Raw genomic sequence first — 13898 nt, 5'->3', positions numbered from 1 at the left:
CTGTCGCTCTTCACAGAGAGCTTCAGAAGAAACTAGATTAACAGTACAAGTGTACGATCAGTCGATGCAAGAAGACAAAGCTGGTTTATAGTGTAAACTCTGATCCACTATTTGTCCAGTCCATCACGCTGTCAAGGCTTTTGGTGGCTTTGAGACCCACAGAGGTGGTGGAGGGTTGACATCTCAGAGGTCCTAAAAGGCCCACCCTGCTCCGATTCTACCGGCCTTTCTCAACATCTATCAGGATTCCATGCTGGGGGACTTCAGTATGTGAACCGTCCTGATCAAAGGCTTGTCAGAATGAAATATGAAACGGGGTGGGGGGGTTGTGCTGTTTCCATCCCCACCTCCTCCTTCAGCTTAATAGGAGGCAAAACCCAGAGAACTGGACACAGGACAGTTTGCGGCCAGCAGACTGGATTAAAGGGTGTGAGCTATGGACAGCAACTAGGGTTCAGCAAAGTCGGTTGTGGTTGAGGAACACACTCAAAATCATAAATCATAAATCATGAAGAAACCTGTATCTAACACAATATGTAATTAGTATTTTCATAAATATGCACAGCTCATTGCGATGAAACATAACACCTTACTGCAATTCAAGTATTGGACCACTGAGCACAGGGCAGTAATGAATTTCCCCATCATGCTGCATTTCCCAGTCAAGAGCCTTTAAACTACGGTATTGTTCGCAGTGGTGGATGAATTCCAAAGGCCTTTGTACAATTTGCCTTCAAATGTACTGAGTATCAAGAGTAAAAAATTCCATGATCTATTATAATTATCAAACAGGTATTTTTTTGGAGAAGCCCCGTGACGTTTGGCACAGCAATATTAGAATGTTAATATTGTACTAGAGATGCACAAAAAAACAGCTTAATTAATGTAACAGCTTTTTATGACATTGTCTACCACTGAAAAAAAAAAGAAATAAATATATTTATCTGTGTTGGATAATTTGTGCCTCTGTAATTGAACGTCACGCTGCATGCAGTGGTTTGATTCAGCCCAGCGTTTCATATCTGATAATGTTGTAGACAGCTGATTCCAGGACTCTGCAATTAAACCAAAGTGGCAGACGGATGCTCATCAATCTTGGGCGGCAAATGTGTTTGATATCGCTGTGCAGACGCCACTTTTCGTTTCCATCAGGCTGAAGCGTCTCTTTTCATGTGGCGGTGTTAAACAGCATTTTAAATTGTCCCATGTAATCACAGACGGCTTGTGAGTAACAGAATTATATTTAGCTCTGATAGCAGGAATACAAATTGGCCCAAAGAGAGCAGTTTTGGGTGAAGGCTATTGAGTTGGAGGGGAACGCCAATGCCGAGCTTATTACAACATTATGAAAACAATCAGTGCACCATCAGGAGAGATCGTGGGCGGGAGGTTTTCTCGTTTAGAGCTTATTATATCTCCGCAAGCAAATGAGGGCACGCAGGCAGAGGCCTAAATGAGAACGCGAGGAGCTGGTGGAGGAGTGGGGAGAATAAAAATCTGAATAAAATGTTACAATTTTTACAGGCCTCAGAGTAAACTGCTTGTCAAACACCCTACACATGGAATCTGAAAAAAGAAAACATTTGAGGAACAAATGGCTGTGAAAGTTTACAACACAATGCCAGTGTCCTGGGAAGGCTCTTAGCCCCATCGGGGAAATTTTGTCCCTTTGGTCACTCTTTTATCACACAGTTCCACCATATGAGGAAGGAGAGTGTGGGGTGGGGTGTGTGTGTCAGAGGAAGGCGTGGTGTAGCTAATTTGCCATTAGCTTTACCGTTATCTTTTATTTTCTATCCACAAAGTGGCCTCGTTCCTTCCTGGCTCTTTCTGATAATGAAATGTTTGCTCATTTCACTTTAATGGCTTTCGCTTTATCTTCAAAAGCTTGCTGTTGTTGCTCGACAGACAATTAAGGGCCAAGGGTTGATTGGTTGTGGAGGGTTATGTGGCAGGTCCTTAAAAGTCCCTGACTTAACACTGTTTCTTGGAGCTAGGCCCAGCCCTAACAAATTTGGAGCCCTGGGCAAGATTGTAGGTGGCGACCCAGAACACAGCCAGAACACAGGGGGGTGAGTGGAGGGTTGGGTCTGACAGAAGGCGCCAGAATGCCACATTTTAAGATCTTCCAGATTACACATAGGGTGGTAGTAGCCTAGTTGGTAACACACTCGCCTATGAACAAGAAGACCCAGGTTCAAATCCCACTTACTCCCATTGTGTCCCTGAGCAAGACACTTCACCCTAAGTTGCCCCTGGGGGACTGTCCCCTGTAAATACTGATTGTAAGTCGCTCTGGATAAGAGCGTCTGATAAATGCTGTCGTGGGGGGTTATCACTGTAGGCCTTGTAGGAAAGTTACGTATCATTATTTTTATTACTACTACTATTTAATAGGATTTGCTATGCAGGTAAATTCAAATGAGCTTGTTCTTTTCATATTAAGACACAATAATACTAACTAGTTATAAGAAACATTTTTGTGTTGCGCCCCTTGGATGGATTGCATTTGATTATATTGCCTATGCCAGAGGCGGGCCCTGCTTGGAGCGACTAGAAGGGAGTTGCCTCAGCACAGGGAACTGTTTCTGTTATTACAGTGTCTTCAAACAATGATCGAGTGTTGTCCACTGTTGACTTGAGATTTACTTGTGGATGCATGTATGTATCTAAACACACTCTTCAAATGATTTCTAAGTGGCCACACGGAGAGAATCTCTTCAGACCCTAATCTAATTAAACATAAGGTTATGGTGCATCATAATTAGCTATGTGTACACTGTGTTGAGGCTCAGTACACTCAACACTCAGACACTCAACACTCAGAGAGAAATTCATAAAAAGAGAAATGTCATAAAGAGAGCACTGCAGCTACTCAGCTCAGTGAGTAGCTCAGAGTCAGATGAAAGAAGAAAGGCTACCTGGATTTCATGCCCATCAGACCTCAGAAACCCACTGGAGTAGCAATGACGCCTGATTCATTCTGTCTGACCTGGTTAAAGGAGGTGAGAGGCGGCACAAGAAGTTACGTGGAGGTACATGACTCCGTTTCCATCAATATTGTCTCAAACGTTTCTCAGTTCTTACCTTCCTCAGAGTTCACTTTTATTTAATTCCTCACTTTAATGACAAAAGATGGGCAGCATCCAAAAAAGGATCCTTAATGTATTTTTTTGGTCGGCAAGGTGGCATGGCAGTTAGCAACATGCCTCACACCTCCTGGATCATGGGATGTGTTAGTGAATAGTGCCTGTGAGCCCCTTGCTTCCAGAATGCGGTCCTAAAGCTGCAATTATGCATATATAATTATATATGCATAATTGCATATATAAAATATCACTTGCCATCATTAATCTGTCATGGTCCGGACTCTGGGGGGTGCGCCGGTTCCAAATTCCAAAGTTTGCATGTTCCGTGCGTGTTTCCCCAACCACCTAATCATGTTCCGCCCTGTTTGCTGCCTGGTCATTATCCCAGCTTATTTCCGAATCCTTGTTCATATGTAAATGTTTCTTGGTGCCGGCGACGTGTCCTGTGATGATTTGTTGTACCTTGTTGTCCAGTAAATCCATTTCCTTGTGAAGTTGTATGATTGCATCCTTCTATCACATAATCATAAAAAGTTCCTAATTACCCTAATATGAAGTCACACTGGCTTGCTGTCAAACTCAAATCAGCCATATTGAAAAAGGTTGGTTTGGTGATAAACTTTGATGAAATGTCAGAGTTATTTCATTTATTTCAAGACCCCAGCGAACTGTGTTAACTAATGAAATGGGGATGTCATCTTTAAAATAAAAAACAGCATGTAACCTTATATTACTGGTGCCCTTTGCTTGCCGCCTCTTTTTTCTAAAAAAATAATAAAAAAATAAAGATCTCTGCCTCAGCGATAATAAGAAGCAGCAAGGATTAGCAGAAAGAAATGCCAAGCTGAGCCTCAGGTGAATTAAAAAAAAGAAAAAAAGGCAAGTCTACAAGCTTTTGAATTTAGGTTGCTCTGCCTTTGCTAATCTAGTTAATAACCAACAAATGTTTAAATAATCTTAAATACAGTGTTGCTTTCAGCTCTGTCAGCCTGAAAGGACTGCCTCATTAACGTATTATATGTAGTTATGAGACATTAATTGTCACATTCTGTATTGTCAACGGTTACATCTGTCTATACCTGAATATTATATAAAATGAATAAGCATTGCTGATATTGGGAAGTGTCAAATTATTTTTTTTCCATAGATGCCACAGGTACCCTTCTGATGATTTTCCATCCATTGCACATCTGACTCCTGGAGAGGGTTAAATGAAGTGATTGTCACACAGTGGTGCACACAGTGAAATTTGTCCTCTGCATTTAACCCATCACCCTGAGTGAGCTGTGGGCAGCCATGACAGGCGCCCGGGGAGCAGTATGTGGGGAAGGTGCTTTGCTCAGTGGCACCTTGGCGGATCGGGATTTGAACCGGCAACTTTCTGATTACGGGGCCGCTTCCTTAACCGCAACCACTGCCCCAGGTTGGGAAGTTGGCTATTTCCCTCACTAAATCAAAATAGATGGTCCACAGACAGCAGGACCACCTATAGAGATGACAGAGAATTTGATGCTAAAGAGTGGCTCAGCAGGTATTCAAATGTGTTAAGTCAGCCTTATAGCAAAAAGACCACAGCAAAGTCAATACTCTCTAATTTCACACAAGTAATACATTCAGTATTAGCTGTTTCACTGTTTGATTGAATTATAATAACTGTGACATAGATTGCGTGTCTTTTCCACCACCTGTTGGAATCTCTGTGATCGGTGATGACAGCTGCTGTTTGTAAAGTTGTAACATATTTTGGGTGTTTTTTTAATTCTTAAATTTTTACTACATATGTACCTTCTACTACTTACATTTTAAAATTTAACATGGATTTGATCGAGGTTGTCCATTATTACACAGCATTTATCTTATTTCTTCACAGACATCATAATTGATTTCAAAATACCAAACACACAGTCCCCTTGGTTTCTCCATCCACTTGACAACAGGTGTAAAAGAAGAGGAAGCATTGTTAGTGTGACATTGTTAGGCCTGGAAGCAGTCACCACATATCATGGAGAAAATGGCAAATGCTGCTTCTTTTCTTAAGGCATGCATCTGCACTTCAGTTCATTGGAAGGATTTTTGCTGCCTCGGTTGTTGCTGTACATACTTCACAAAAATTCCAGTAATCGTAGCAGTGACCCCTTTGGTGCGAATCATCCAATTTATGAAAACTTAACAATTCACACTGTCACGTTCTGTAGACAGCGAGAACCACGCAGAGGTCCTCAAGGTTAATCTCACTGCAGACAATGTAGTGTTAATAACAAAGTACTCATGTTCTAGCTCAGAAGCAGAAAAAAATCTTCATGCCTTTGAATGATCGGGGGGTTAAGCCTCCTGCTGCATTTACCTGCCTCATTACTCTGCCCCTTTGTCTCTGAGGTGACTCAATGAAAAAGATTTAATATTTGCTGTATGGTTTCATGTTGCTTATGTAAGATGAGAGCCTGCCCTGGTTAGCTCTGGTGATGGAGAGGAGACCAAACCCACAGAAACAACGCGATCGACAGGGAACATCCAGACACCGTCCCTCAGTGGAATGCAGCAGTGCCCAGAAGTTCTGTAAGAATTGCATAGTCATGGGGTCCACCTCAGGTCTGTAGTGCACCAAATCCTCACACTGTCTTGGGTTCAGTTCTGAAGAATACTGATTTATTCTCAAAAGAAATATAGACTGAGACAATGCAGGTTCTATGTGTGAGATCTAAAGCCGCCTTTTTATTGGTTGTCTAATGTGACCAGGAGGAAAACACATGTCCAGAACATAATTAATAAACATTTGGCCATGATAGGATTTTAATAAGGTAATTTCAGAAAATCTCTTCACACCGGCAGAAATAAAAGGGCAGTTGAGCGAGAGAAAAAAAATCTGAGATTTTCTTTGTTGATAAAGTCACAGGGTACTTTTATGGTGTCGGTATTGAAAAAAATTGAGCAATACCCAATAGGAGGAGAGGGTGGGCCAAAGGAGGAGGAGCCTGTGTGAATGCAGAATGTGTGTGTGTTTGTTTTTAAGCTCTGATTGGTATGGAAGTTGCTTTGCTTTTTTCCTGGGTGACCAGAGCTGTAGAGAATATTGATTGTTAATGTCTGACTGTTCTGTTGTTCTGTGTGTGTGTGCGTTTGTGCGTGTGTGCGTGTGCCCCAAACCCGATTTCGCTGCTTAGCGTCTTGATCCCATCATTTTAATATTATTTAATATGCATCAATCTTTGCCAAAACAGAGATAGTGTGTGTCTGTGTTACTAATATCCAGCACACACTTATTTGGATGCAGCATCAGGGTGTTGCTCTGTCTGGGCCTCTCCCTCCCCACTGTCCCACATCATTGTCATTTAGATGTTGTATCTGATCCAGTTGATTAAAAGCGCTTCATAATTGGAAATATCAAGCCTTGACCTTTTAAGGATATTTAATTTATTTTCCCTCTAACAAAGCAATTAAACACGGACGCATGCCTGCTGCACCTCCGAGTGAAAGGTTAACCTCGCCACACCCGCTCAGAATGTCTGTTGTCTGCCGAACGTGTGGCCGGTTCCCACTCACTTTGCCAACATTCACTCCACCTGTAATAGATACCAGGTCTGAGTTATATCACACACACTCACACACACACTCGCACACACCCCTCCCTCGTCTTTTTGGCTGTGGAGTGTGTGGGTGGTGTGTTTGTTGGTGTATGCACCGTTGTGGGCTCTGCTGCCACCGTTTGTTGTGACGGGAACGGGTTGGCACAGCAAATCTGTCAGGCAGATAATGTGGGGTTGTGAGTAACAAGATTCATTAATGGAGCTGAGGAAGTGGCTCAGAGGAGGAGGAGAAGGAGTTTTTTTTTTTTTTTTTGACTGAATGGCTCCCCATGAGAAACGTTGCAACATGACAAGTTGCTCTGCGCACCTACGCAAGGCTAATTAATCCTGGGCCATTCAAACCCGCGTGGACCGGACTTTTTAATTATTCCCTACCGCCGTAATGTTAAAGTGAAATTCTCTCCAGCACGTTGTCCCCTTGGAGGCAGGAGCCAGCGCTTCCGCTCCCTCTTTCCTTCCCTCCCTCTGTGCTATCCTTCCATCTTTCCCTTTCAAAAGCCCCACCTCCTTCCTCCTGCATCATGTTTACTGGGTAAGGGAATCAGGAGAGGTTCTAAAAGGAGATTTCCTGAGCCATGCCAACAATCATGTTGCTCGCTGAATGTTTCCAATGCATTTTTCATGTGGCTGGAGGTGCAGGCGAAAAAAGAACTTTTGCTTGACGCTCCTGGACTCTTCAACCCCGCACCTGATTGGTCACCTTTGCTTTTGCCATTTGCCATCTCTATCATTGAGTCGTAGGGATTGATTCTGTCTGGTTTAAAGGATTTTCCGCTGTCACCTGGATCATGGGTACATCTTAAATATTTTATCAGGAGCAGTCAGCTCCTGTTTTTAAAGGGGAGTTTTGTGTGTGTGTGAGAGACTCAAGGGAGCCTTATTTCATCTAAAATCTCCCTGAAACCCTGACCCAGCCTAACAATAGCAGCACAGCCAGGGAAATTGGCGGGAAGGTCTTGAGGGCCACTTTTTTGACTCAATGTTGGAACTGCACTGAATGGTTGCTGCTGAGTTGCTGAGTGCTGGATCAGGACCCTCAGCACGCCATTTTGCATTCAGCACCTTACTGTCTTTTCCACGCTCCACACTAAGAGGATCTGGTCTTTTTAAAAAATAAAACACCCTGCAGACTCTTACCAGTAAATAAAATGCAAGAAAACTTCATGCGGGATTTCCACTCTGTGCTCCTGAAAAAAGATGCCACAAGACTTTTTGATGCAACCTATGCTATTTGAAAATAATGTCTATGAATTGGCCCCAAAACTGCTTCACTGCACTCTTCGTCTCCATTTTTATGTAGGTTTAGTCTCTGGCTAGCATGATTTTTGCATCCGTATCACAGGACCAGCAAACTGCACCAGCTTTAATTTGGTTCACTAATTTACATATTTATGAATTAATCTGAATGGTAAAGGCGTTCACTTTGACATCCATATATTTCTTTCTTTTCACCAACTCTGACGCTTGATTCATCTGTACCTCTTTACACCAGTGAATGCTGGCCATACTCCCATTACAACCCAGCAGAGCCTCATTTACGTGAGACTTTCTTTTCTATTTCCCAGCCATCCCCTCTGAATCACATCAATATCTTCTGTCCTTCAACTCACCACTGTTTATTCCAGGTTGAAAGTTGGAATCAATTTGATCTTCTGTTCAGCCGCCATTAGCTCAAGGTGTTTGCCTTTCCTGAATAAATAAAGTGTTTTTTCCCCAGATTTAAGTAGGCAAACTGTTTGAATGCTACAACATGTTTGCTACCTCCTACATATTCACAAGAGTCAAGAGATGAGGGAAGGGGTGGTCTGAGGGTAGAAGATGAAATGGTTTGCAGTCAAGGGTTCTTCAGAGTGGATGTCCAGGCCAACTAGTATTTTCCTATTGCCTACACGGGATGAAATACTTTGATAATTCATATGACTGCGATCGAGTCATGGTTTCAGAAATTTGAATCGTGATACACATCTCCCCAACCTGCTGCTGCCCTGTAAGGTTTCTGATGCAACAAAACTCATTTTTAAATGTCACAGTTAACACTGTAACATAGCCTGAGTCTAGTGGGTAGGGAGGCAGACTTGTAACTAAAGGGTTAAAGGCAAAGGACATGTGCACCATGTGCTGAACTATGCTGTGTATCACAATGACAAAAAACAATATCACTTTCATCAAATTATTTTGATTAATTATTTGATTCTTTGGACGGGCTCCGAAAATCACAGCACACCTCTGGATTCGGTTTCAGTTTCACCTGAAAGTTGATCTTTACTCGCTTGTGTTGATGCATTGAATGCATTTCATGGCACTGAGATGATTAGCCCAATATGAGTCACGTGATTATGTACCACAGGGAACAAAGCTGACTTGACTTTAATTATTCACCAATCGACAGGCAGTTAAAGCACGTTGCTGATGTCACGTTTAGCTCTTTTGCCGAGGCGCGCTATTGACAGCTGTATTAAAGTGACAGGGGCTTTCTGTTTTTCTTTGCTATGGCAGCACACTTTGGTCCTGAGGGTACCGCTCTGGGCACACTCAGTTGTGAGTAATGTATTTTCCTCTTAATCAGGTTTTGCCTGGTGGGATTCAGGGCATGTGGAGAATTATGAGGTCATGACCCAGCTCCCTTAAGACCCACAAACAGGTTTGCCTTCCTTATGACCTTTTCTATTCGGGGTAGTTTCCTAACTCTCTTCTTATGGTTGCAATGGCAGTGACATAAATCAAATTGTAGAGAAGCATAAAAGCTCACAGAAAACTGGTTTCCCCGAATAAGTTGTGTGAAAGAGAGGCCGGAATAAAGTGTGGGGCTGGTACAGAGTTGCATTTCATCTTGCATTGCTTTTAACATCAGGAGTTAACCGCAGTGTATGTAACCCAGTGTAAGTTGGATGGAAGGCTTCTATTCAAGGTCAAACTTCTGCTGCTTACATCTTCTGTTCAAGATCTAGTAGATGTTACCCATGGGCTGTGTTTTGTGGCACATGGGTACTACATACTGTAAAAAGGTGAAAAAGATTTAATTTACATTTATGGCATTTACCAGACGCCCTTATCCAGAGCGACGTACATTCAGTAGTTACAGTGACAGTCCCCCCCCCCGGATCAAATTAGGGTTAAGTGTCTTGCTCAGGGACACAATGGTAGTAAGTGGGGTTTGAACCTGGGTCTTCTGGCTACTACCACTCCACGTAATGTAATTGCAATGGATTAATGTAATTGCAATGGATTTTTTTTTATTCATTTGTTATACATTGTTCTTTGATAAAACAAAATAGAAAATTTAATTATTTTTATATTATTTTAACATGTTAATAGTGTAACATGCTAAAAGTAAAAGTAAAGACAAAGTAAAAAAAATACAGGAAATACATTTGCATTTTATTCTTTAGACTGTCACGTCTTCGGGCTTACGGGGGAAGGAAGCGCAGAGGTCTGACATGCTGGGAAGGGTTTTATTCTTATTAAATAAACAAACAAATCCAAATAAACAATGGCGCGGTGGCCAAAACGGGAAACAAAAGGGAATAAACGCAAACAAACCCGCAGGCGTGTGCCGATTGCCAGAACTGAAAATACTAACACACGGTTACAATGTCAAGTTCACGAAAATGCCGGAGATCTAGAAGGGGCGGAAACATCCGGCATTTAAGCGCTGTCAGGATTGGCCACCGGTGTTGAGCACAGCTGCAGTCAATCCTGACATAGACACAAAGTAATCAATCAGTCAAAACAGTAGTTTACAGTACACATCGAGAACCATGTATGTGTAAGGAACATTTTTTGGCAAAAATTAAGATATACGTTTTCAAAAGAAAGCTCTTGATCAACCTGTTCCGCTGGCAAAAGGACATAAATAATTTTTGAGCTATGAATTAAACCCAAATGACATATCATGCATAGTAGGTGCATCCAACCTTTTGACGGGTAGTATCCGTGTAGTTTAATGTATTATTTTCTCAGAATATATGAAGCCCTATAAGATAATTGGCCTCATCTTAGTTAATCAAGTTTAACATTTGGTCCAATTCTGCTAATCAGTCTTCAACAATGAAAAAAAGGACTATGCCTCAACTTCAGGGTATAGTCCTCACCTAAAAGGTGTGGAACTGTTCTATAATGACTCCTTAATGCTTCATCTTCTATCTCACTCTACTGTGAGATTTTTATTTTCAACCTGACAACCTGTGAAACTTTAAACTCACCGATAGGAGAAGATTTCAAGAAAACTCATGTCTAACCTTTTTGGCTTATCCAGCTATCAGAGAAATTATTGGGCTGTATGAGAAATCCAATTTCACCAAATACCCAGCAGATCTTATTTTAGCATTTCAGGGGTGGCTATAGGGTCATTGCAGATGATGACAGAGGCTCCAGTGCTGGCTCAAAGACCAGCAAAAATATTATGCCTATTAAGGCAATTCCCAGTAATGGTTCTAATTGCTGGCAGTTGTGCAACCTCATTTCCTGCCCAGCCTATCAAATCCAGTTTAGAGGGGAGTCCATTTTTAAAATGTTTTTTATTTATTTCTTTGCAGCCTATGCTAATGACCACTGTCTGCATTTTATTTCCCTCTAGGCTGATGTCCGAGAGCTACCGCCGGCCGCCTGTTGTCATTTTCTTGGTCAAAAGCTCACCGTAGTCGTGTGTGTCAGTGATGTGGGCTTTTAAATGCTAAATGTTGTAGGCGTTGAATCCTGTGCCCTGTCTGACACTTCATTTGATGGGAAGAGGATTGCGCAGCGTGTGCCTGGTTCTGGGCCTTTAGCCACTAGTGGGATGCGGTTCACTGCTTCCGCTTAACCTCACTGTGGGATGCCAGCAAGGCATGCTGGGGAATATGTATACAAGTGTTGATTTTGCGTACCTTCTGATATCAGCATAAATACACTCAAGAACACAGGTTCCAGTGAAGGGTAGTTAACATCTATTGATTTCCCGAATTTTTGGTTCCCTGCGCATAATGTGTCCTTGTGAAATTTTGCGTGCTTGTGAGTAGAGGCCAACAGAAAGTGGTTCAGTGCTTACTTCACGATGCAGAACAGTGGATTCCCACACCTTTTCCGCGAATAGCATGACTGGCTCCTGTTTGGCTTTTCTATGTCCGGATTAAAGCACGCCACGCTGCTTTAGCACCACACTCAGTCCACCCTGTGCCACATGGCTTGTTCAGGCTGGTTTTGGCAGACCTCTTAACCCCACCTAAGGTTACAAGGGAGATTCTTTTTATATATTTCCAGATCGACCACACCTCTGACCCAACACTCTGTGGCCTTTTGGTTCCTTGTATTGACTTGTCTGATTTTTTTTAACAATGACTTTTTAATTTATCATTAATAGGTATGGGCGTCTACATTACTGTGTCACGTAAAATGTTTTTTAAGCTCATAAAATTGTATAGAAAACTATTATATTGCAATTCTATTACATAAAGAGTCTTGTCATTCCTAGGCCCTGTCAGTATTTCTTATGGCTTCTGGAAGCACTTTGTTTGGTTAGTGTTGTAGAGCCACAGTTCTTTAGAAGACCATTACTTGCCTTCCCTGTAAGAAAAGTATTACTCTTTAATGCCTTAGCCGCAGTCAGTTTTAAAAGCTCCTTTCAGTTATTTGACTGTATTCACATTGTAACTCACACATTTAAACCTTGTTTTCATCTGCTAAAAGTACAAAAGTCTTGATATAAAGCATTTATTTGTTAGAAGATCGAAATTAGAATGCCCAATTTTAATTGTTCCATGCATAAATTAGAGTTGATCTCAGTTGTTTTGATCCAGCCCTGCTGGATGAGACCGGCAGTGAGACTGAATCAGCACTCCTCACTCCTCCTTCTATCTCCTTTTTTTCCCTCTGGTGAGAGGCCTGACCTTTTTGAATAATGAAACTCATCCCCTGCTGCACCCTCACTTACCCAGCTTCACTGTAATATGTCCTGAAGCCTGGAAACCATTCCGCTTATAGGCCAGGGGCTTTTTCATGGTCGGGTGCTGTCTTTATTCGGCAGCACACACCCTCGTCAGTATTAGCTCTCGCTATACGCACTCAGCGGAAGCACAGATCAGGGATCCCCACAGTCTCTTGTGCAATACAGATGTCTGTACAGATGATTTTTTGTTTTTTTTCTGCCCTTTTCCCTGCTTACCCCAGGAGGTGAGCCCATTTTAAATCTTGTCACCAGGTGTCCCAACTTTCCATGTATTCTCTTGGGGAATAGCATGATGTTTCCTTGACATTAATAAACAAAAGATGCAACAAACTTTCAAAAAGTTTTCAAATCTGCGCACAGAATCAACATTGAATTCTGATTAGAATCAATGCTCACTACTTACAAAATGCATTCAACATAGTTCTAACATTTTTTATTATGCTTTAAGCAAATGCTCAGGTGTGGTTTGCAGATTTATGTATCTCAATTGTAATTTTTTTATTTCATGACCAATTTTAACGAATGATAATACTACTGATGAAAAAGTACTGCCATAACCAGGCCGCAGGGTGGATAAGTGTGTGTGTAGCTTCCATGCTCAGGTTTTATCTGCCCTGGGTGAGCCCATTCCGTTGCCTTCCGGTGAGCTGTGGACGGGGAATGAGCGAGAGCAGCTGCTGTTTGTTATTGCCGGAGTGTTGGGCTTGACCGGGACTGAAGGCTACCGCTCCCCAGTCATTATAGCACAGTGTTGGTATTAAAGCTTCGCAGCAGAAGTCTGCAGTGATCCATTACAGGCAGGCTGCACTCCCATCTTCCCGGACTCTCTGCTGTGTCAAGCGGACTGGAGGTGTAGCTGCCTGCTTTTGCGTCTGGGTGTGTGTGTGTGTGTGTTTTCTTTTGTGTGTGTGAGTGAAGAGGTTTTATTGCTATCAACAGCAAAAGATTCCCACAGCCACAGTCCCGGAATTGGTTTTCTCTGTTCTTTTGATTATTTGCTACCACAGCAAACAACAAGGGAGAGAACAAACAAGAAAGGGAAGAAATGCAGCTTTTCTCACAGCACATAAAAAGGAGACGAGTTGGCATAGGGGAGGTTTCTCTTGTTTGTGTGCACCCCCGATTCTTTCTGTGGCTGCGGGTGCACATAATGTGTGTCTTTGTGTGATTCTGACGGGCACAGTCATTTATCAAGTGGACAGACAGGCTTTGACTGTATATCCTTGAAATGTTTCTCGGCACAAATGCAACATGCCAAGGTTTAATAGGAGGGTGGCGGATGACAAATGAAAACTTTTGTAA

The 13898-nt window shown here is 42.2% G+C and overlaps 1 protein-coding gene across 3 annotated transcripts in view; it reads left to right on the top strand.

Moving 5' to 3' along the window:
* inpp4b (inositol polyphosphate-4-phosphatase type II B) overlaps positions 1-13898 on the top strand; it is a 200114-nt gene that overhangs the window by 46531 nt on the left and 139685 nt on the right. The window lies entirely within an intron of this gene.

This window comes from Denticeps clupeoides, chromosome 4, assembly GCF_900700375.1.
Source record: "Denticeps clupeoides chromosome 4, fDenClu1.1, whole genome shotgun sequence".
Classification (NCBI taxonomy): domain Eukaryota; kingdom Metazoa; phylum Chordata; class Actinopteri; order Clupeiformes; family Denticipitidae; genus Denticeps; species Denticeps clupeoides.
This window is presented reverse-complemented; position numbering and strand designations above follow the sequence as displayed.